Raw genomic sequence first — 25,962 nt, forward strand, 5'->3', positions numbered from 1 at the left:
TGTCGTAGCAATGGCTGTAATTTCGAGAAAAACCATACCTGATTTGTCAAAACTGGAACCTTTAGAAAGTCAGAATTATAAGAGGTGCTCTTAAAAATTGCTTATGTTTTTTGAGCAGTTAGAAATTACTTAGGTTTTTTGAGCACTAGTGTGGACAAAGGGGCTTTTGTTGTGAGTGTTGGGCTTGTGCGTTTGGGTCCAAACACACACGCGCGCGCGCTGGCCTGGGCCCGACTCGAGCTCCGGTTTTGGTAGAGCACCCTTGGCCCACTTTTACCTTTTTGGGCTTGTGTGTAGTTGGTGATGCGACCATAATTGGCGCATATTTAGCCCCCGAATTACCATTGTTTCTATGCTTTTTAGTGCCTATTTGGGTCATTTCTTATCTTTAGATCTTTGTTTTGCATATTCTTTGAGATTTTGATCCCTTGGTAGGAAAGGAGTAAGAATCTTGCATTTTCATGGCAAAACAAGGCTAAATTGATCATATTCAATGACCAAGCATCAAGGAGAGACAAGACTAGAAGGCCTTTGTACATAGCATAGTAGAAGAGCATTGTTGAGAAAAGGATCCTTGAGTCCCCAAGGAAATCCCCAAGGAATTCATGAAGAAAAGGGAAGAAAAAGAAGAAGGAAAGCTGCTGAGCTACAATCCGAACGGATTGTAGAGAATCCGTCCGTCCCCGCCCGCCAGATCCGAGCGTCCTCTCCAGAATCCGCTCGGATTGCCCATGCCCAGATCCGTGCGTCTTGTTCCTTGATCCGCTCGGATTGTCCATCCCAGATCCGGCCGTCCCGACTCCCAGCCGCACGGATCACAAAGACCTGCATAGATTTCGTTCTTCAAGCTACGAAATGAAGAAGCCCTTCTCTCGGACAATCCTGGAGGCTCCTTGCTCAACTTAAAAAGTGTAATTACTAGTTTAGCCCTTAGTTAACCCTAATGCATCCTCCCTAATTCTCACTATAAATACCCCATTAGTCTAATTAGAGGAGCATGTTCTTCTTATCAATAATTAGTGTAGTTAATATCAATCAAATCTCTCTTCAATATTGTAATCAAATATTAATCAAGTTTTAATCCAAGTTTTAGTTCCTTAATCTCTCTCTTGTTCTTACTTTATTTTGGGTAATTGAAGATTATTTGGGTTATTATTGGGAGATTGACAACCTCTCAATCTAGGATTCAAGTACTTCTATTATTCTTGCTTTATTATTGGGATCATTAGTAGGTATAATCTCTTAATCCCTTTTTAATTATTGCTAATTACTTTCATTTATTCATCATGTTTCATTATGTTAGTATGATTGACAACCTTTCTAGCATGATCAATATGATAATGAGTGAGTAGTCTCTTAGCTAGGGTTTAATGGGTGATTAGGGGAAACCAACATGGGGAATGATTCATGCTTAAATTAATATGCTTTCATATCTTATTTGCTTGCTTGTTTTGATCTTAATGCATGCACATGTTATATTTGATGAAATGCTAAGCCTATGAATCCTTGCATTTACTATCATCTTCTATCCTTTCAACTTGACTTGTAAGACATAACTCAACTCGAGTCTTGTTAGACCATGCATGTGTTAAGTAGGGAAGATTAAGTCGACTTGTAGGTGTTGTACAATCCAAGAGATTCGGCTCCGGGACCCAAACTTTCCTAGGATTGTAAGATATAACCCAACTCAATCCATCACAACAATAATTGCTTGCTTATAATTTGAGAACATGTTTGTATGATCATATCCCATGATTCCCCTATGAACCCATGACACCCTAGTGCTTTTAATCAATTGTTTACACCCTTATTTCATTTACCTTGATAGTTTATTTTCATTGCTATTTTAGTTTAGTAACCTTCTACATCAACCCAACTTGTGACACCCCTAGACACCGCTAGTTACAATAGAATCTTCATTTCAATACCCGTCCCTTGGGATCCGACCTTTACTTGCCTCTTTACTAATTGTAGAGTTGTTTGTGAAGTATAAATTGTGTTTTGTATCGACCATTGACCAACGACCACATATGCTTAATTGTGAACACCAAATGGCTCCGATCAAAAAATGGCGCCGTTGCCGGGGACGGTGTTTAATTGATTTAAGATTTCTTTTATTGTTTTTAGTTGTGTCTTTTTCACCTTGGGGAAGTAAAACTCCTCAAGGTTTGTCCTAATTGTTTTTGAGTTGTTTGATATTTTGCATGTCTAGAAGGATACAAAGAGATTTGTTACCTTTTGACCGTGAAATCGAAAGAACCTTGACGAATAATAGGAGACTTGTTAGGAGGAATTTGGGAGGTGTTGGTGAAGTTGTTCAACCCACTAGTGAGTTTGTCAATCCTTTCGCAATAGAAGGAGAAGAGAACCCATTAAACAATACCACACAAAATCCACCTACAATGCCTAAATTCTCGTCTCACTCTATACCCACCGAGGAGGATCTACCAAACGGTACTCCTACCCCACAACATCTTACCGGAAACTTTATTGCCAAGTCCGCCTTCATCCAACTAGTTGAGAGGAGCCAATTCGGGGGAATGCCTAGTGAGGACCCTCATTCTCATATGGAAACATTTTGTGATTATTGTGAAGCTATCTCTCAATCGGGCGTGACTCAAGACCAAATAAGATGGGTCTTATTTCCTTTTTCGTTAATCGGCACCGCAAAGCAATGGTTGAAGGGCCTTGATAAGGCCACCCTTGGAATAGATTCTTGGAAGAAGCTAGCTCTAGCTTTCTACAAAAATTCTACCCAGGAAAAGACCAATATGCTAAGAGCTCAAATTACGGGTTTTAAGCAAAGGGATGAAGAATCTTTGTATGAAGCTTGGGAGCGGTTCAAAGGTATTTGTCGCTCATGTCCTCACCATGGACTTAGCGAATGGTTTTTAGTGCAACAATTTTGGAATGGTTTATACGAAGATTCAAGGAACATTCTCAATATGGGATCAAATGGAATGTTCACCGAAGTTGATGACAATCAAACATGGAACAAGATTGAGGAAATGGCGGTCCATAATTCGCAATATAGTAGGCCTCGCAAGGCTACTAGAGGAAAGTATGAAGTGGACACCGTTACTCAATTGGGTGCTCAACTTAGTGCTCACATTGACACAATCAACTTGAAGTTTGAACAAGCTATGGCTAGACTTGAGGAAAGCTCAAAATCATCAAAGCACCATGTCAATGCCATGACGGCATCCTCATCAATCCCAAGCGGGATATGTGAGAATTGTGGAACCTTAGGTCATGACTCAAGTGAATGTAGGGGAACAACCGAGCAAGTCAATGCTTTCCAAGCTTACAAAAGCGGTACCCCTTATTCAAATTTTTACAATGAAAACACCAAATTCCATCCAAATCTCTCATACAAAAGCCAAAATGTCCAAAACCCTCAAACAACATACACTCCACCACCCATGAGAAATCAAAACCAAAGACCCTTTTTCAATCAAAACCAAGGTTACCAAAATCAAAATCCATACAATCACCACAATGACCAAAGTTTTGATGTCCAAAAAGCGGTCCTTCAAATGCAAAAGAATCAACAAGAATTTTTCACCCAAATGCAAAAAGATAGCCAAGCAAAAGACACCACCATCAACAACATTCTAGCTCACACCAAGATGTTGGAAACACAATTGACCCAACTAGCATCTTCGAGCTCACAAAGACAAAAGGGGCAATTACCACCTCAAGGTAATCCCCCTAGACATGAAACGGTTAGTGCCATTCACTTGAGAAGTGGTACAAGGTATGAAGCACCGAAGAAGCAAGTTGAGGATGAAGTTGTGAGAGCTAGTGAGAATGAAGTTGTGGTGCAAAGTCCCAAAGAAGGGGAATCATCAAAAGAAGAAAGTTCAAAGAAAAATGAAGATAAAGCCAAAGAAAAGGAGCCCATTGTGATTAGACTTCCTTTTCCAAGTCGTCAAGCCAAGCCTAAATTTGATGATCAACTTGGAAAGTTCATGGAAATTGTGAAGAACTTAGAAGTCTCAATTCCTTTCACGGAATTAATCAATCACGTTCCGGCCTATGCAAAGTACATGAAAGATATCCTCACAAAGAAGAAGTCGATCCAGAAACTTGAGACTATCGCCTTCACTAAGGTGAGTAGTGCAATACTTCAAGGAAGTTCACCTCCAAAGTTAAAGGATCCGGAAGCTTCTCAATACCGTGTACCATTGGCGACACAACGATCAACAAAGCCTTATGTGATCTAGGGGCTAGCGTGAGTGTCATGCCATACTCGGTAAGTAAAAGGTTGGGAATGGGAGAGCTTAAATGTACCAATATCACTCTTCAAATGGCCGATAGATCGACGAAGACACCGCTAGGAATATGGGAAGATGTCCCCGTGCGAATTGGGAAGTTTTTCATCCCGTGGACTTTGTCATTGTTGATATGGAGGAAGATTCCAACATTCCAATCATCTTAGGAAGACCTTTCCTACACACAGCGGGTGCGGTGATTGATGTGAAGCATGGAGAGCTCACTCTAGAAGTGGGAGATGAAAGCATAACTTTTAATCTTGACAAGACCATGAGAGCTCCTCGTTTGCATGAGCCATGTTTCATGATTGATCATTATAGCCGGAAAGATGAGAAGAAGAGATCGGAACTCCAATGGAGGAAGAAAGTTGAAGATGCTCCATTCAAAGAGCAAGTGAATTGTGACAAGGAGAGCTTGCAAAGCTCATCAAAATCAACCAAGGAAGAAGATGATGGCCTCATTGGCCAAAAGAAGAATTTGGGAGAGTTATCTCCATCCAAGCAAGAGATTTTCAATGATCAACTCAATGAAGTTTGTGGTCTTTGGGACGACGAATTTGAAGGGATCTTTAATCCCTACATTGGGCATGCCATCGATCATGATCAACAACAAGAACCACGGTCTATTGAGGACCTCTACCATAACAACGAACAAGCTTTTAATTACTTCTTCGAGGTGTTGAGCAACATCAACAACACCTTGAACATGCCTCCTTGACATCTCATCAAGAATGAGAGTTTGGTGGAGTCCTCCCTAAACCACCATTTGTAAATATTTCTAACTCCCTAACTTACATTTAATTTTTGCATTGCATTTTTGTCATTTTTGGATTTATTTTTACTTTGATCAAAATAATTGTCATGAAAAGAGAGAAGTGAGGGAGGGACTAATGATTTTAATTGATGTGTAGTGCTCTACCTTAGTGTGGGGATGGCAATTGCCTAGGCTATTCATGCCTTAGTAGTGCCCCCACAATGAAGAACACAAGATTTGAAAGAAAGAAAGAAAGAATGATAAGGGAATGCGTTGGTGCACGGATGGACCTGAATCCGTGTACACAAGGACCAATCCGAGCGGATTCCTGAGAATCCGCCCGTCTACAGAGGATCCGAGCGTCCTGCTGAGAAGACGCCCGTCTTGGGCCGAGCTGAAACGCAAAATTCTTGATCGTTGAAGAATCCGAGCGGATTCTGGAAAGCCGCCCGTCTCACGTAATCCGTCCGTCTTGTGGACAATCCGCCCGTCTTGCACTGAAGAAAAACAAAGAAAATCTACGGACAAGAATCGTCCGTCTCAAGTGAAATCCGCCCGTCTCGTCTCAAAGAGAATCCGAACGGATTCCCCAGAATCCGCCCGTCTCTAGGCGGGATTTTTGAAAATTTGAAGCTGAAGAATCCGAGCGGATTGCGCCTAATCCGCACGGATTGTCCCTGCGTCCTAACATTGTCGAGTTCTTTAAATACCCACCCCACCTTCATTCATTCATTCATTCATTCATAAACACTACCCATACCACCAAAACCCTCATCCTCCCCATCTCAAAAACAAAAACCCTCAACAAAACTCACCAAAATCAAATCAAACCATCTTTCAAATAACAAATCAATCACTCCATCTTCATTAATAATCAAAACCAAGACCAAAATCTTCACCTTTGAATTGATTTTTGTTCTCATAAAGGCAAAGCCTTTCACTTTCAAAATCGATTTGGGCATTCTACAAATTGAAGATTTTTGATCTTTTTCTTGGTTAAGCTCATCAAATGGCAAGAACAAAGGGAGCAACAAAAGCAAAGGCAAAGGCAACAAAGGCACCAAAGACTACAACTCTCTCTCAAAGGCAAAAAGCTCTACAAATGAAGAAAGCTTTGGCAATGGTGGTATCAACACCAAACTTGGAAGTGCAACAACCTCAACAAATTTCTATGGAAGCATCACCCTCTACTCCGGTAATTAATCAACTCTTGCATTACCCGGAGGTAACATTCATTTCCGACTCCCATAGAAATACATTTGTCAAGTTTGCTATGAAACAAATTCAATCCACAAAATTCATATGCCAAGATGCTTTAAAGAAGTTGGGTATTCTTGAACAAACAAGAGTCTTTTTCAATGCCATGGGTTTAAAGAAATTGTTTGAAATGGAGGAAGTAACATACCCCTCCCTTGTCTTGGAATTCTTAAGTTCCTTGAAAGTGACAAAAGTTGAGAATAGGGAAAATATTGAGTTTCGTCTAGCTAACACTAGTAGACGCATTTCCTTTCCGGAATTGGGTGCAATTTTGGGTCTTAGCGATGAACATAAATTCTATAAGCAATATGGGAAGTATGATCCCGAGCCTCTTTGGGAGGCAATCTCCGGGAAGAAATTTGAAGATTTTAAAGCTTGTCGTGCTCTTTTGGTCCATCATCCGGGCATAAGAATATGGCACAAAGTTGTGGGAAATACCATAATTGCTAGAAAAGACACCAATCATTTCACGGGACTCGATTTTATTCTCCTTGAATCAACTTTGAATATTGGAAGAATTCACACCAAGCCTTACAATTCTTTGAGGCTATTGGTTGATAGATGGCTCCATATAGATAGTGGGAAGAAGGGTCAAACCGTAATTGTTAATGGCGGCCTTGTCACGGTCCTAGCCAAGCACTTTGATCCTAATTTCAATAAGGATAGCAAGTACAAGGCTAAGGATGGTGGCCATCTCATTGATATGTCCACCTTGATTAACAAGTTTAAGTGGGTTGTTCACAATTCCCTTGATACCAAGTATGGGTGGCTTACAAGTGAGGCTCGATCATTCACTTTACCCGCAAAAATTTGCCGTCTTAGTGTCCACCGGACCAACTATTTACTTCCCCTATCCGAAGAAGCCGAGTACATCATTCAACAACAAAAGGGTAATCATGAAACCCCCTCCTCTTCCATTGTTATACCACCTTACCCCTATGATTATGAAGAGTTCAAACCACAAGGAGTTGAAATTGGGAAAGACTATGTAACTCTTCTAATGCAAGCCATGCACAAGCAAGCTCATGAAGATCGGAAGAATGCTTATTTGGCTCAATATCCTCCCCTCCTACATCTAGCTAGGCAAGGACTCCTTGATCCATCTTGTCCTTTGCCTAGTTGGGCGGATAGAGAAGCCTTGTTTCCGGGTGCATCTAGGGACGTGGTGGAAGACAATGAGGTTGTTGGAAACGATGAGGAGATTGATGATAATATTGAGGAAGAAGCAAGTGGAGATGAAGAAAGAGATGGTGAAGATGGTGAAGAAAATGATGAGGAAGATGATGATGAAGAAAGCAAAGAAGAAAGTGCCAAGGAAAGTGGCAATGTGACCACTTCTCATGAGGGAAGTGGTGATGATAGTAGCATGATGGAAGACTAGCCTTGGAGATTCCTACTCTCCCACGGTTTGTCTATATCTCTTTGTATTTTATTTTCATTTTGCTCATTGTTGGTTTAGTCCTAGCAACATCAAAGGACTCACACCTCGGTTCCTTTGAGGTGTTCTTTATTGTTCCCACTTTTGTAAAATCCAAAATGACAATCTAGTCTCATGCATAGCATTGCATGTGCATGAACTCCCCTATGCTTTGACATTAGCAATAGTGTCTTGCTTGGTTTGGGGAAGTTAATGCATACGCAACGGGAGGTAATTTAAATTATCCTCTCCGTCATAACAAAAACCATGCATCATGTAGTATAGCTTAGTGTAGAATTGCATTTAGCATAGAAATCATGCATCATTCTTTGCATAATTTCCATCATTTTGGCCATTGAGGACAATGCCCATATTAGTGTGGGGATGGGAATTCTAACTCTTAACTTTTATTCAAAAACCATAAAAATTGAAAAATTTCAAAAATCATAAAAATTTGAAAAATTGAAAAAAAACCAAAAACAAGTTCATTTCCTTTGTATATATTGTCTTGTATATATTGTGTTTGTTTCATCCTTGTTCACTTTGATTGACTACGCCACATCCGAGACATGAGGATATTGAAGACCGCATGGTATGATCTTTCCAATCTCCTTTTTCCTCTTTATGTTAATGACTATGTGGCTTTATTTTGATTGATGCGGTAAAACAATGTGAACTTAGGACTTGCATTTAGTTTATATGTCATATTAGTTGGTAGAATCATTTGCATTAGGATGTTTATATGTTAGTTGCATCATGGCATGTAGTTTGCATGTTAGAAAAATTTTGCGAAACCGTCTACTTGGGAAGCTTGACAAGTGTATATAGGCCCTAGTAGATGCTTTTTATTCTTAAGACTTTGCTTGTTAGAATGCTTGTAAAACACCCTAGGATGTGTCATGCTAGTATCCTTTGACCCATGGTTTAAGGCCTAGTCAAGAGTACCTTGTGGTGTGATAACTCCTTGGCTACCGTTTATTCCAAGGTGACCCTTGAAACCATGCATACTTCTATCATTCATCCATATTCTACCATACATTTTTGTCATCAAAGGGAATGGGCACAAAAAGAAATTGATTTGAGTTCAAAGAAATGAAAAGTGAAAGAAAGTTTGCAAAAATGCATCAAAAGAAAAGAGGAGCAAAAATAGAACTCCTAAAGCTTCAAAAATAAGGCACCCTCGTTACTAATTGGGGTGACTTTGAAAATGTTCAAAAAGAAAATGCAAAAAGCTGTCAAGTATTGAAATGCCAAAAATCAAAAAGAAATGGCAAGAAAGTGTTCTCAAAAAAGTCAAATGCCAAAGAAATTTGGGGGGAAAAACAAAAACAAAAGCAAACTCCCAAAATGAAACTCAAACATCTATCAATCCCTTTATCCATCGTATCCATTTTTGTGCATGGTAGAGAGGGGACGACCCTTCTTCTTGTCTAGGCAAGAGGGGGAATTCCGCGATCCTCCAGTGTTTCTAACACCATAGGGAGTCTATTCTTGACAAAAGCATTTAACGATTGAGGACAAAGGTACCCTAGCTTGACACAACTTGGAGGTGATTTATTGGTATCCTTCTAGGCTTAGTAGTTTGAACAAATTGCATCTATGAAGGATTGTGCACCCTTGAATTGCTTCCCTTGTAGATAATTTCCGCCACTTAGATGAGGAAAGTGGCTATTATTTTTGTAGATGCATCCATTATGTGATTTTGTGTGCTTAATGTTTGGATGTGTCGCCATTTTGGCAAGACCCACCTTGCCTTGCAAGAAGGCATCCTACCTCATGGTTGTCTTGTTGTGAGTTGAAGGGGCGGAGTGAGACCCGCTAATTGTCTCATATCGGCTATTATTATTAGGTTAGGTTAGTATTGGTCCTAGTCTTTGTCACCTCTTTACTCGGGACGAGCAAAGGTTCGGTTTGGGGATATTTGATGCGACCATAATTGGCGCATATTTAGCCCCGAATTACCATTGTTTCCATGCTTTTTAGTGCCTATTTGGGTCATTTCTTATCTTTAGATCTTTGTTTTGCATATTCTTTGAGATTTTGATCCCTTGGTAGGAAAGGAGTAAGAATCTTGCATTTTCATGGCAAAACAAGGCTAAATTGATCATATTCAATGACCAAGCATCAAGGAGAGACAAGACTAGAAGGCCTTTGTACATAGCATAGTAGAAGAGCATTGTTGAGAAAAGGATCCTTGAGTCCCCAAGGAAATCCCAAAGGAATTCATGAAGAAAAGGGAAGAAAAAGAAGAAGGAAAGGCTTTGAGCTACAATCCGAACGGATTGTAGAGAATCCGTCCGTCCCCCCGATCCGAGCGTCCTCTCGGGGAATCCGCTCGGATTGCCCATGCCCGATCCGTGCGTCTTGTTCCTTGATCCGCTCGGATTGTCCATCCCAGATCCGGCCGTCCCGACTCCCCGCCCGCACGGATCACAAAGCCACAGTAGTAGATTTCGTTCTTCAAGCTACGAAATGAAGAAGCCCTTCTCTCGGACAATCCCGGAGGCTCCTTGCTCAACTTAAAAAGTGTAATTACTAGTTTAGCCCTTAGTTAACCCTAATGCATCCTCCCTAATTCTCACTATAAATACCCCATTAGTCTAATTAGAGGAGCATGTTCTTCTTATCAATAATTAGTGTAGTTAATATCAATCAAATCTCTCTTCAATATTGTAATCAAATATTAATCAAGTTTTAATCCAAGTTTTAGTTCCTTAATCTCTCTCTTGTTCTTACTTTATTTTGGGTAATTGGAGATTATTTGGGTTATTATTGGGAGATTGACAACCTCTCAATCTAGGATTCAAGTACTTCTATTATTCTTGCTTTATTATTGGGATCATTAGTAGGTATAATCTCTTAATCCCTTTTTAATTATTGCTAATTACTTTCATTTATTCATCATGTTTCATTATGTTAGTATGATTGACAACCTTTCTAGCATGATCAATATGATAATGAGTGAGTAGTCTCTTAGCTAGGGTTTAATGGGTGATTAGGGAAACCAACATGGGGAATGATTCATGCTTAAATTAATATGCTTTCATATCTTATTTGCTTGCTTGTTTTGATCTTAATGCATGCACATGTTATATTTGATGAAATGCTAAGCCTATGAATCCTTGCATTTACTATCATCTTCTATCCTTTCAACTTGACTTGTAAGACATAACTCAACTCGAGTCTTGTTAGACCATGCATGTGTTAAGTAGGGAAGATTAAGTCGACTTGTAGGTGTTGTACAATCCAAGAGATTCGGCTCCGGGACCCAAACTTTCCTAGGATTGTAAGATATAACCCAACTCAATCCATCACAACAATAATTGCTTGCTTATAATTTGAGAACATGTTTGTATGATCATATCCCATGATTCCCCTATGAACCCATGACACCCTAGTGCTTTTAATCAATTGTTTACACCCTTATTTCATTTACCTTGATAGTTTATTTTCATTGCTATTTTAGTTTAGTAACCTTCTACATCAACCCAACTTGTGACACCCCTAGACACCGCTAGTTACAATAGAATCTTCATTTCAATACCCGTCCCTTGGGATCCGACCTTTACTTGCCTCTTTACTAATTGTAGAGTTGTTTGTGAAGTATAAATTGTGTTTTGTATCGACCATTGACCAACGACCACATATGCTTAATTGTGAACACCAAATGGCTTCGATCAGTTGGACTGTCCACATTCAGAGTATGTGTTTGTTTCTGTAACCGTTAGTCAATTGTGGCTGTGATTAAGGAGATTAATTAGCTCCTTTAATCACATTTGACTAATGCTTTAGTGGAGCGTATTTTGCTTCATAACATCTCTTTTTATTCCTATAAATACAGAAGTTTTTCTTCACAGAAACACACAACTCTTTTTTTCACATTTCTCCCAAAATGTTCTCCTTCTTCTGCTTCTGAAATATTTCCTGGGTACAGTTACTTTCTCGTTCTAAAGTTTTCTTACTCGAGTGGTTGGGTACGAAAGCTGCAGTGTTAAACTTGGGAAACTACCGACGTGAGACGATTACCACCGCGGTCGTGCCGATGTAGTTTGTAATACAAGTAAGTGGCTACCATACCATGACACTACCTTCTCCTTCTGTTTTGATAAGTATTCTTATTTTGTCCATTGTTACTACATTACTTTACGAACAATTTGAAAACTATATTTGTGTCGTAGCAATGGCTGTAATTTCGAGGAAAACCATACCTGATTTGTCGGAACTGGAACCAGGTCAGAATTATAAGAGGTGCTCTCAAAAATTGCTTATGTTTTTTGAGCAGTTAGAAATTACTTAGGTTTTTTGAGAACTAGTGTGGACAAAGGGGCTTTTGTTGTGAGTGTTGGGCTTGTGCGTTTGGGTCCAAACACACACGCGCGCGCGCTGGCCTGGGTCCGACTCGAGCTCCGGTTTTGGTAGAGCACCCTTGGCCCACTTTTACCTTTTTGGGCTTGTGTGTAGTTGGACTGTCCACATTCAGAGTATGTGTTTGTTTCTGTAACCGTTAGTCAATTGTGGCTGTGATTAAGGAGATTAATTAGCTCCTTTAATCACATTTGACTAATGCTTTAGTGGAGCGTATTTTGCTTCATAACATCTCTTTTTATTCCTATAAATACAGAAGTTTTTCTTCACAGAAACACACAACTCTTTTTTTCACATTTCTCCCAAAATGTTTGAGCAGTAGTGTGGAAAAAGGGGATTTTGTTGTGAGTGTTGGGCTTGTGGGTTTGGGTCCAAACACACACGCGCGCGCGCTGGCCTTGGGCTGGCTCGAGCTCGGGTTTTGGTAGAGCACCCTTGGTCCACTTTTACCTTTTTGGGCTTGTGTGTAGTTTGACTGTCCACATTCAGAGTATGTGTTTGTTTCTGTAACCGTTAGTCGATTATGGCTGTGATTAAGGAGATTAATTAGCTCCTTTAATCACATTTGACTACTAATTTAGTGGAGCGTTTTTTTGCTTCATAACATCTCTATTTATTCCTATAAATACAGAATTTTTTCTTCACAGAAACACACAACTCTTATTTTCACATCTCCCTCAAAATGTTCTCCTTCTTCTGCTTTTGAAATCTTTCTGGCGTGATTACTTTCTCGTTCCAAAGTTTTCTTACTCGAGTGGTTGGGTACGAAAGCAGCAGTGTTAATCTTGGGAAACTACCGACGTGAGACAATTACCACCGCGGTCGTACCGATATAGTTTTCAAGTAAGTGACTACCATTCCATGACACTGCCTTCTCCTTCTGTTTCGATACGTATTCTTATTTTGTCCATTGTTACTACATTATTTTACCAACAATTTGAAAACTTTATTTGTGTCGTAGCAATGGCTGTAATTTCGAGAAAAACCATACCTGATTTGTCAAAACTAGAACCTTTAGAAAGTCAGAATTATAAGAGGTGCTCTCAAAAATTACTTATGTTTTTTGAGCAGTTAGAAATTACTTAGGTTTTTTGAGCACTAGTGTGGACAAAGGGGCTTTTGTTGTGAGTGTTGGGCTTGTGCGTTTGGGTCCAAACACACACACGCGCGCGCTGGCCTGGGCCCGACTCGAGCTCGGGTTTTGGTAGGGCACCCTTGGCGCACGTTTACCTTTTTGGGCTTGTGTGTAGTTGGACTGTCCAAATTCAGAGTATGTGTTTGTTTCTGTAACCGTTAGTCAATTGTGGCTGTGATTAAGGAGATTAATTAGCTCCTTTAATCACATTTGACTACTGGTTTAGTGGAGCGTATTTTGCTTCATAACATCTCTTTTTATTCCTATAAATACAGAAGTTTTTCTTCACAGAAACACACAACTCTTTTTTTCACATTTCTCCCAAATGTTCTCCTTCTTCTGCTTCTGAAATATTTCCTGGGTACAGTTACTTTCTCGTTCTAAAGTTTTCTTACTCGAGTGGTTGGGTACGAAAGCTGCAGTGTTAAACTTGGGAAACTACCGACGTGAGACGATTACCACCGCGGTCGTGCCGATATAGTTTGTAATACAAGTAAGTGGCTACCATACCATGACACTACCTTCTCCTTCTGTTTTGATAAGTATTCTTATTTTGTCCATTGTTACTACATTACTTTACGAACAATTTGAAAACTATATTTGTGTCGTAGCAATGGCTGTAATTTCGAGCAAAACCATACCTGATTTGTCGAAACTGGAACCAGGTCAGAATTATAATAGGTGCTCTCAAAAATTACTTATGTTTTTTGAGCAGTTAGAAATTACTTATGTTTTGTGAGCACTAGTGTGGAAAAAGGGGCTTTTGTTGTGAGTGTTGGGCTTGTGGGTTTGGGTCCAAACACACACGCACCTACCGGCCTTGGGGCTCGAGCTCGGGTTTTGGTAGAGCACCCTTGGTCCACTTTTACCTTTTTGGGCTTGTGTGTAGTTTGACTGTCCACATTGAGAGTATGTGTTTGTTTCTGTAACCGTTAGTCGATTATGGCTGTGATTAAGGAGATTAATTAGCTCCTTTAATCACATTTGACTACTAATTTAGTGGAGCGTTTTTTTGCTTCATAACATCTCTATTTATTCCTATAAATACAGAAGTTTTTCTTCACAGAAACACACAACTCTTATTTTCACATCTCTCTCAAAATGTTCTCCTTCTTTCGCTTTTGAAATCTTTCTGGTACGATTACTTTCTCGTTCCAAAGTTTTCTTACTCGAGTGGTTGGTTACGAAAGCAGCAGTGTTAAACTTGGGAAACTACCGGTGTGAGACGATTACCACCACGGTCGTGCCGATATAGTTTTCAAGTAAGTGGCTACCATACCATGACACTGCCTTCTCCTTCTGTTTTTATAAGTATTCTTATTTTGTCCATTGTTACTACATTACTTTACCAACAATTTAAAAACTATATTTGTGTCGTAGCAATGGCTGTAATTTCGAGCAAAACCATACCTGATTTGTCGAAACTGGAACCTTTAGAAGGACAGAATTATAAGAGGTGCTCTCAAAAAAATCTAATGTTTTTTTTAGCAGTTAGAAATAACTTATGTTTTTTGAGTACTAGTGTGGACAAAACGGCTTTTGTTGTGAGTGTTGGGCTTGTGGGTTTGGGTCCAAACATACACGCGCGCACGCTGGCCTTGGGCCCGGCTCGAGCTCGGGTTTTGGTAGAGCACCCTTGGCCCACTTTTACCTTTTTGGGCTTGTGTATAGTTGGACTGTCCACATTCAGAATATGTGTTTGTTTCTGTAACCGTTAGTCAATTGTGGCTGTGATTAAGGAGATTAATTAGCTCTATTAATCACATTTGACTACTACTTTAGTGGAGCGTTTTTTTTCTTCATAACGTCGCTATTTATTCCTATAAATACAGAAGTTTTTCTTCACAGAAACACACAACTCTTATTTTCACATATCTCTCAAAATGTACTCCTTCTTCTGCTTCTGAAATCTTTCCTGGGTACAGTTACTTTCTCGTTCCAAAGTTTTCTTACTCGAGTGGTTGGGTACGAAAGCTGTAGTGTTAAAACTTGGAAAACTACGGCGTGAGACGATTACCACCGCGGTCGTGCCGATATAGTTTTCAAGTTAGTGGCTACCATACCATGACACTGCCTTCTCCTTCTGTTTTGATAAGTATTCTTATTTTGTCTATTGTTACTAGATTACTTTACCAACAATTTGAAAACTATATTTGTGTCGTAGCAATGGCTGTAATTTCGAGCAAAACCATACCTGATTTGTCGAAACTGGAACCAGGTCAGAATTATAATAGGTGCTCTCAAAAATTACTTATGTTTTTTGAGCAGTTAGAAATTACTTATGTTTTGTGAGCACTAGTGTGGAAAAAGGGGCTTTTGTTGTGAGTGTTGGGCTTGTGGGTTTGGGTCCAAACACACACGCACGCGCTGGCCTTGGGCTGGCTCGAGCTCGGGTTTTGGTAGAGCACCCTTGGTCCACTTTTACCTTTTTGGGCTTGTGTGTAGTTTGACTGTCCACATTGAGAGTATGTGTTTGTTTCTGTAACCGTTAGTCGATTATGGCTGTGATTAAGGAGATTAATTAGCTCCTTTAATCACATTTGACTACTAATTTAGTGGAGCGTTTTTTTGCTTCATAACATCTCTATTTATTCCTATAAATACAGAAGTTTTTCTTCACAGAAACACACAACTCTTATTTTCACATCTCTCTCAAAATGTTCTCCTTCTTCTGCTTTTGAAATCTTTCCTGGGTACAGTTACTTTCTCGTTCCAAAGTTTTCTTACTCGAGTGGTTGGTTACGAAAGCAGCAGTGTTAAACTTGGGAAACTACCGGTGTGAGACGATTACCACCACGGTCGTGCCGATATAGTTTTCAAGTAAGTGGCTACCATACCATGACACTGCCTTCTCCTTCTGTTTTTATAAGTATTCTTATTTTGTCCATTGTTACTACATTACTTTACCAACAATTTAAAAACTATATTTGTGTCGTAGCAATGGCTGTAATTTCGAGCAAAACCATACCTGATTTGTCGAAACTGGAACCTTTAGAAGGACAGAATTATAAGAGGTGCTCTCAAAAAAATCTAATGTTTTTTTTAGCAGTTAGAAATAACTTATGTTTTTTGAGTACTAGTGTGGACAAAACGGCTTTTGTTGTGAGTGTTGGGCTTGTGGGTTTGGGTCCAAACATACACGCGCGCACGCTGGCCTTGGGCCCGGCTCGAGCTCGGGTTTTGGTAGAGCACCCTTGGCCCACTTTTACCTTTTTGGGCTTGTGTATAGTTGGACTGTCCACATTCAGAATATGTGTTTGTTTCTGTAACCGTTAGTCAATTGTGGCTGTGATTAAGGAGATTAATTAGCTCTATTAATCACATTTGACTACTACTTTAGTGGAGCGTTTTTTTTCTTCATAACGTCGCTATTTATTCCTATAAATACAGAAGTTTTTCTTCACAGAAACACACAACTCTTATTTTCACATATCTCTCAAAATGTACTCCTTCTTCTGCTTCTGAAATCTTTCCTGGGTACAGTTACTTTCTCGTTCCAAAGTTTTCTTACTCGAGTGGTTGGGTACGAAAGCTGTAGTGTTAAACTTGGAAAACTACCGGCGTGAGACGATTACCACCGCGGTCGTGCCGATATAGTTTTCAAGTTAGTGGCTACCATACCATGACACTGCCTTCTCCTTCTGTTTTGATAAGTATTCTTATTTTGTCTATTGTTACTAGATTACTTTACCAACAATTTGAAAACTATATTTGTGTCGTAGCAATGGCTGTAATTTCGAGCAAAACCATACCTGATTTGTCGAAACTGGAACCTTTAGAAGAACAAAATTATAAGAGGTGCTCTCAAAAAAATCTTATGTTTTTTTAGCAGTTAGAAATTACTTATGTTTTTTGAGCACTAGTGTGGAGAAAAGGGTTTTTGTTGTGTGGGTTGGGCTTGTGGGTTTGGGTCCAAAAACACACGTGCGTGCTGGCCTGGGGCCCGGCTCGAGCTCGGGTTTTGGTAGAGCACCCTTGGCCCACTTTTACCTTTTTGGGCTTGTGTATAGTTGGACTGTCCACATTCAGAATATGTGTTTGTTTCTGTAACCGTTAGTCAATTGTGGATGTGATTAAGGAGATTAATTAGCTCCTTTAATCACGTTTGACTACTGCTTTAGTGGAGCGTTTCTTGCTTTATAACGCTCTATTTATTCCTATAAATAGAGAAGTTTTTCTTCACAGAAACACACAACTCTTTTTCTCACATCTCTCTCAAAATGTTCTCCTTCTTCTGCTTCTGAAATCTTTCCTGGGTAGAGTTACTATCTCGTTCCAAAGTTTTCTTACTGCAGTGGTTGGGTACGAAAGCAAAAGTGTTAACCTTGGGAAACTACCGACGTGAGACGATTACCACCGCGGTCGTACCGATATAGTTTTTAAGAAATGGGCTACCATACCATGACACTGCTTCTCCTTCTGTTTTGATAAGTATTCTTATTTTGTCCATTGTTACTACATTACTTTACCAACAATTTAAAAACTATATTTGTGTCGTAGCAATGGCTGTAATTTCGAGCAAAACCATACCTGATTTGTCGAAACTGGAACCTTTAGAAGGACAGAATTATAAGAGGTGCTCTCAAAAAAATCTTATGTTTTTTTTAGCAGTTAGAAATTACTTATGTTTTTTGAGTACAAGTGTGGACAAAAGGGCTTTTGTTGTGAGTGTTGGGCTTGTGGGTTTGGGTCCAAACACACACGCGCGCACGCTGACCTGGGGCCCGACTCGAGCTCGGGTTTTGGTAGAGCACCCTTGGCCCACTTTTATCTTTTTGGGCTTGTGTATAGTTGGACTGTCCACATTCAGAATATGTGTTTGTTTCTGTAACCGTTTGTCAATTGTGGCAGTGATTAAGGAGATTAATTAGCTCTATTAATCATATTTGACTACTGCTTTAGTGGAGCGTTTTTTTGCTTCATAACATCTCTATTTATTCCTATAAATACAGAAGTTTTCTTCACGAAACACACAACTCTTATTTTCACATATCTCTCAAAATGTTCTCCTTCTTCTGCTTCTGAAATCTTTCCTGGGTACAGTTACTTTCTCGTTCCAAAGTTTTCTTACTCGAGTGGTTGGGTACGAAAGCTGCAGTGTTAAACTTGGAAAACTACCGGCGTGAGACGATTACCACCGCGGTCGTGCCGATATAGTTTTCAAGTTAGTGGCTACCATACCATGACATCGCCTTCTCTCCTTCGTTTTGATAAGTATTCTTATTTTGTCTATTTGTTACTAGATTACTTTACCAACAATTTGAAAACTATATTTGTGTCGTAGCAATGGCTGTAATTTGGAGCAAAACCATACCTGATTTGTCGAAAATGGAACCTTTAGAAGGACAGAATTATAAGAGGTGCTCTCAAAAAAATCTTATGTTTTTTAGCGGTTAGAAATTACTTATGTTTTTTGAGAACTAGTGTGGAGAAAAGGGCTTTTGTTGTGTGAGTTGGGCTTGTGGGTTTGGGTCCAAACACACACGTGCGCACTGGCCTGGGGCCCGGCTTGAGCTCGGGTTTTGGTAGAGCACCCTTGGCCCACTTTTACCTTTTTGGGCTTGTGTATAGTTGGATTTGTCCACATTCGAGAATATGTGTTTGTTTTTGTAACCGTTAGTCAATTGTGGATGTGATTAAGGAGATTAATTAGCTCCTTTAATCACGTTTGACTCTTCGCTTTAGTGGAGCGTTTCTTGCTTTATAACTGCTCTATTTATTCCTATAAATAGAGAAGTTTTTCTTCACAGAAACACACAACTCTTTTTCTCACATCTCTCTCAAAATGTTCTCCTTCTTCTGCTTCTGAAATCTTTCCTGGGTAGAGTTACTATCTCGTTCCAAAATTTTCTTACTCCAGTGGTTGGGTACGAAAGCAAAAGTGTTAACCTTGGGAAACTACCGACTTGAGACGATTACCACCGCGGTCGTACCGATATAGTTTTTAAGAAATGGCCTACCATACCATGACACTGCCTTCTCCTTCTGTTTCGATAAGTATTCTTATTTTGTCCATTGATACTACATTACTTTACCAACAATTTGAAAAATTTATTTGTGTCATAGCAACGGCTGTAATTTCGAGCAAAACCATTCCTGATTTGTCGAAACTGGAACCTTTAGAAGGTCAGAATTATAAGAGGTGCTCTCAAAAATTACTTATGTTTTTTGAGCAGTTAGAAATTACTTATGGTTTTTGAGCACTAGTGTGGAAAAAGGGGCTTTTGTTGTGAGTGTTGGGCTTGTGGGTTTGGGTCCAAAAACACACGCGCGCGCACTGGCCTTGGGCCCGGCTCGAGCTCGGGTTTGGTAGAGCACCCTTGGCCCACTTTTACCTTTTTGGGCTTGTGTGTAGTTTGACTGTCCACATTCAGAGTATGTGTTTGTTTCTGTAACCGTTAGTCAATTGTGGCTGTGATTAAGGAGATTAATTAGCTCTATTAATCACATTTGACTACTACTTTAGTGGAGCGTTTTTTTTCTTCATAACATCGCTATTTATTCCTATAAATACAGAAGTTTTTCTTCACAGAAACACACAACTCTTATTTTCACATATCTCTCAAAATGTTCTCCTTCTTCTGCTTCTGAAATCTTTCCTGGGTACAGTTACTTTCTCGTTCCAAAGTTTTCTTACTCGAGTGGTTGGGTACGAAAGCTGCAGTGTTAAACTTGGAAAACTACCGGCGTGAGACGATTACCACCACGGTCGTGCCGATATAGTTTTCAAGTTAGTGGCTACCATACCATGACACTGCCTTCTCCTTATGTTTTGATAAGTATTCTTATTTTGTCTATTGTTACTAGATTACTTTACCAACAATTTGAAAACTATATTTGTGTCGTAGCAATGGCTGTAATTTCGAGCAAAACCATACCTGATTTGTCGAAACTGGAACCTTTAGAAGAACAGAATTATAAGAGGTGCTCTCAAAAAAATCTTATGTTTTTTTAGCAGTTAGAAATTACTTATGTTTTTTGAGCACTAGTGTGGACAAAAGGGCTTTTGTTGTGTGGGTTGGGCTTGTGGGTTTGGGTCCAAACACACACGTGCGTGCTGGCCTGGGGCCCGGCTCGAGCTCGGGTTTTGGTAGAGCACCCTTGGCCCACTTTTACCTTTTTGGGTTTGTGTATAGTTGGACTGTCCACATTCAGAATATGTGTTTGTTTCTGTAACCGTTAGTCAATTGTGGATGTGATTAAGGAGATTAATTAGCTCCTTTAATCACGTTTGACTCTTTGCTTTAGTGGAGCGTTTCTTGCTTTATAATCGCTCTATTTATTCCTATAAATAGAGAAGTTTTTCTTCACAGAAACACACAACTCTTTTTCTCACATCTCTCTCAAAATGTTCTCCTTCTTCTCGCTTCGAAATCTTTTCTGGGTAGAGTTACTATCTCGTTCCAAAGTTTTCTTACTCCAGTGGTTGGGTACGAAAGCAAAAGTGTTAACCTTGGGAAACTACCGACGTGAGACGATTACCACCGCGGTCGTACCGATATAGTTTTTAAGAAATGGGCTACCATGCCATGACACTGTCTTCTCCTTCTGTTTTGATAAGTATTCTTATTTTGTCCATTGTTACTACGTTACTTTACCAACAATTTAAAAACTATATTTGTGTCGTAGCAATGGCTGTAATTTCGAGCAAAACCATACCTGATTTGTCGAAACTGGAACCTTTAGAAGGACAGAATTATAAGAGGTGCTCTCAAAAAAATCTTATGTTTTTTTTAGCAGTTAGAAATTACTTATGTTTTTTGAGTACAAGTGTGGACAAAAGGGCTTTTGTTGTGAGTGTTGGGCTTGTGGGTTTGGGTCCAAACACACACGCGCGCACGCTGACCTGGGACCCGACTCGAGCTCGGGTTTTGGTAGAGCACCCTTGGCCCACTTTTATCTTTTTGGGCTTGTGTATAGTTGATTTGTCCACATTCAGAATATGTTTGTTTGTTTCTCAGAACCGTTAGTCAATTGTGGCTGTGATTAAGGAGATTAATTAGCTCTATTAATCACATTTGACTACTACTTTAGTGGAGCGTTTTTTTTCTTCATAACGTCGCTATTTATTCCTATAAATACAGAAGTTTTTCTTCACAGAAACACACAACTCTTATTTTCACATATCTCTCAAAATGTACTCCTTCTTCTGCTTCTGAAATCTTTCCTGGGTACAGTTACTTTCTCGTTCCAAAGTTTTCTTACTCGAGTGGTTGGGTACGAAAGCTGCAGTGTTAAACTTGGAAAACTACCGGCGTGAGACGATTACCACCGCGGTCGTGCCGATATAGTTTTCAAGTTAGTGGCTACCATACCATGACACTGCCTTCTCCTTCTGTTTTGATAAGTATTCTTATTTTGTCTATTGTTACTAGATTACTTTACCAACAATTTGAAAACTATATTTGTGTCGTAGCAATGGCTGTAATTTCGAACAAAACCATACCTGATTTGTCGAAAATGGAACCTTTAGAAGGACAGAATTATAAGAGGTGCTCTCAAAAAAATCTTATGTTTTTTTAGCAGTTAGAAATTACTTATGTTTTTTGCGAACTAGTGTGGAGAAAAGGGCTTTTGTTGTGTGAGTTGGGCTTGTGGGTTTGGGTCCAAACACACACGTGCGCGCTGGCCTGGGGCCTGGCTTGAGCTCGGGTTTTGGTAGAGCACCCTTGGCCCACTTTTACCTTTTTGGGCTTGTGTATAGTTGGACTGTCCACATTCAGAATATGTGTTTGTTTTTGTAACCGTTAGTCAATTGTGGATGTGATTAAGGAGATTAATTAGCTCCTTTAATCACGTTTGATCATCGCTTTAGTGGAGCGTTTCTTGCTTTATAACTGCTCTATTTATTCCTATAAATAGAGAAGTTTTTCTTCACAGAAACACACAACTCTTTTTCTCACATCTCTCTCAAAATGTTCTCCTTCTCCTGCTTCTGAAATCTTTCCTGGGTAGAGTTACTATCTCGTTCCAAAATTTTCTTACTCCAGTGGTTGGGTACGAAAGCAAAAGTGTTAACCTTGGGAAACTACCGACGTGAGACGATTACCACCGCGGTCGTACCGATATAGTTTTTAAGAAATGGGCTACCATGCCATGACACTGCCTTCTCCTTCTGTTTTGATAAGTATTCCTATTTTGTCCATTGTTACTACGTTACTTTACCAACAATTTAAAAACTATATTTGTGTCGTAGCAATGGCTGTAATTTCGAGCAAAACCATACCTGATTTGTCGAAACTGGAACCTTTAGAAGGACAGAATTATAAGAGGTGCTCTCAAAAAAATCTTATGTTTTTTTTAGCAGTTAGAAATTACTTATGTTTTTTGAGTACAAGTGTGGACAAAAGGGTTTTTGTTGTGAGTGTTGGGCTTGTGGGTTTGGGTCCAAACACACACGCGCGCACGCTGACCTGGGACCCGGCTCGAGCTCGGGTTTTGGTAGAGCACCCTTGGCCCACTTTTATCTTTTTGGGCTTGTGTATAGTTGGACTGTCCACATTCAGAATATGTGTTTGTTTCTGTAACCGTTAGTCAATTGTGGCTGTGATTAAGGAGATTAATTAGCTCTATTAATCACATTTGACTCTTTGCTTTAGTGGAGCGTTTTTTGCTTCATAACATCTCTATTTATTCCTATAAATACGAAGTTTTCTTCACAGAAACACACAACTCTTATTTTCACATATCTCTCAAAATGTTCTCCTTCTTCTGCTTCTGAAATCTTTCCTGGGTACAGTTACTTTCTCGTTCCAAAGTTTTCTTACTCGAGTGGTTGGGTACGAAAGCTGCAGTGTTAAACTTGGAAAACTACCGGCGTGAGACGATTACCACCGCGGTCGTGCCGATATAGTTTTCAAGTTAGTGGCTACCATACCATGACACTGCCTTCTCCTTCTGTTTTGATAAGTATTCTTATTTTGTCTATTGTTACTAGATTACTTTACCAACAATTTGAAAACTATATTTGTGTCGTAGCAATGGCTGTAATTTCGAACAAAACCATACCTGATTTGTCGAAAATGGAACCTTTAGAAGGACAGAATTATAAGAGGTGCTCTCAAAAAAATCTTATGTTTTTTTAGCAGTTAGAAATTACTTATGTTTTTTGAGAACTAGTGTGGAGAAAAGGGCTTTTGTTGTGTGAGTTGGGCTTGTGGGTTTGGGTCCAAACACACACGTGCGCACTGGCCTGGGGCCCGGCTTGAGCTCGGGTTTTGGTAGAGCACCCTTGGCCCACTTTTACCTTTTTGGGCTTGTGTATAGTTGGACTGTCCACATTCAGAATATGTGTTTGTTTTTGTAACCGTTAGTCAATTGTGGATGTGATTAAGGAGATTAATTAGCTCCTTTAATCACGTTTGACTACTGCTTTAGTGGAGCGTTTCTTGCTTTATAACTGCTCTATTTATTCCTATAAATAGAGAAGTTTTTCTTCACAGAAACACACAACTCTTTTTCTCACATCTCTCTCAAAATGTTCTCCTTCTTCTGCTTCTGAAATCTTTCCTGGGTAGAGTTACTATCTCGTTCCAAAATTTTCTTACTCCAGTGGTTGGGTACGAAAGCAAAAGTGTTAACCTTGGGAAACTACCGACGTGAGACGATTACCACCGCGGTCGTACCGATATAGTTTTTAAGAAATGGGCTACCATGCCATGACACTGCCTTCTCCTTCTGTTTTGATAAGTATTCTTATTTTGTCCATTGTTACTACGTTACTTTACCAACAATTTAAAAACTATATTTGTGTCGTAGCAATGGCTGTAATTTCGAGCAAAACCATACCTGATTTGTCGAAACTGGAACCTTTAGAAGGACAGAATTATAAGAGGTGCTCTCAAAAAAATCTTATGTTTTTTTTAGCAGTTAGAAATTACTTATGTTTTTTGAGTACAAGTGTGGACAAAAGGGTTTTTGTTGTGAGTGTTGGGCTTGTGGGTTTGGGTCCAAACACACACGCGCGCACGCTGACCTGGGACCCGGCTCGAGCTCGGGTTTTGGTAGAGCACCCTTGGCCCACTTTTATCTTTTTGGGCTTGTGTATAGTTGGACTGTCCACATTCAGAATATGTGTTTGTTTCTGTAACCGTTAGTCAATTGTGGCTGTGATTAAGGAGATTAATTAGCTCTATTAATCACATTTGACTACTGCTTTAGTGGAGCGTTTTTTTGCTTCATAACATCTCTATTTATTCCTATAAATACAGAAGTTTTTCTTCACAGAAACACACAACTCTTATTTTCACATATCTCTCAAAATGTTCTCCTTCTTCTGCTTCTGAAATCTTTCCTGGGTACAGTTACTTTCTCGTTCCAAAGTTTTCTTACTCGAGTGGTTGGGTACGAAAGCTGCAGTGTTAAACTTGGAAAACTACCGGCGTGAGACGATTACCACCGCGGTCGTGCCGATATAGTTTTCAAGTTAGTGGCTACCATACCATGACACTGCCTTCTCCTTCTGTTTTGATAAGTATTCTTATTTTGTCTATTGTTACTAGATTACTTTACCAACAATTTGAAAACTATATTTGTGTCGTAGCAATGGCTGTAATTTCGAACAAAACCATACCTGATTTGTCGAAAATGGAACCTTTAGAAGGACAGAATTATAAGAGGTGCTCTCAAAAAAATCTTATGTTTTTTTAGCAGTTAGAAATTACTTATGTTTTTTGCGAACTAGTGTGGAGAAAAGGGCTTTTGTTGTGTGAGTTGGGCTTGTGGGTTTGGGTCCAAACACACACGTGCGCGCTGGCCTGGGGCCCGGCTTGAGCTCGGGTTTTGGTAGAGCACCCTTGGCCCACTTTTACCTTTTTGGGCTTGTGTATAGTTGGACTGTCCACATTCAGAATATGTGTTTGTTTTTGTAACCGTTAGTCAATTGTGGATGTGATTAAGGAGATTAATTAGCTCCTTTAATCACGTTTGACTACTGCTTTAGTGGAGCGTTTCTTGCTTTATAACTGCTCTATTTATTCCTATAAATAGAGAAGTTTTTCTTCACAGAAACACACAACTCTTTTTCTCACATCTCTCTCAAAATGTTCTCCTTCTTCTGCTTCTGAAATCTTTCCTGGGTAGAGTTACTATCTCGTTCCAAAATTTTCTTACTCCAGTGGTTGGGTACGAAAGCAAAAGTGTTAACCTTGGGAAACTACCGACTTGAGACGATTACCACCGCGGTCGTACCGATATAGTTTTTAAGAAATGGGCTACCATACCATGACACTGCCTTCTCCTTCTGTTTCGATAAGTATTCTTATTTTGTCCATTGATACTACATTACTTTACCAACAATTTGAAAAATTTATTTGTGTCGTAGCAATGGCTGTAATTTCGAGCAAAACCATTCCTGATTTGTCGAAACTGGAACCTTTAGAAGGTCAGAATTATAAGAGGTGCTCTCAAAAATTACTTATGTTTTTTGAGCAGTTAGAAATTACTTATGTTTTGTGAGCACTAGTGTGGTAAAAGGGGCTTTTGTTGTGAGTGTTGGGCTTGTGGGTTTGGGTCCAAAAACACACGCGCGCGGACTGGCCTTGGGCCCGGCTCGAGCTCGGGTTTGGTAGAGCACCCTTGGCCCACTTTTACCTTTTTGGGCTTGTGTGTAGTTTGACTGTCCACATTCAGAGTATGTGTTTGTTTCTGTAACCGTTAGTCAATTGTGGCTGTGGTTAAGGAGATTAATTAGCTCCATTAATCACATTTGACTACTGCTTTAGTGGAGCGTTTTTTTGCTTCATAACATCTCTATTTATTC

The 25,962-nt window shown here is 39.6% G+C and overlaps 1 non-coding gene across 1 annotated transcript; it reads right to left on the reverse strand.

The window, feature by feature from the left end:
* Window positions 1-2,771: 2,771 nt before the first annotated feature.
* On the reverse strand, window positions 2,772-2,878 carry LOC141625964 (small nucleolar RNA R71). Its single transcript, XR_012535702.1, has one exon. It is a non-coding gene; the product is annotated as a small nucleolar RNA R71 (small nucleolar RNA).
* Window positions 2,879-25,962: the final 23,084 nt, after the last annotated feature.

This window comes from Silene latifolia, chromosome X, assembly GCF_048544455.1.
Source record: "Silene latifolia isolate original U9 population chromosome X, ASM4854445v1, whole genome shotgun sequence".
Lineage (NCBI taxonomy): Eukaryota > Viridiplantae > Streptophyta > Magnoliopsida > Caryophyllales > Caryophyllaceae > Silene > Silene latifolia.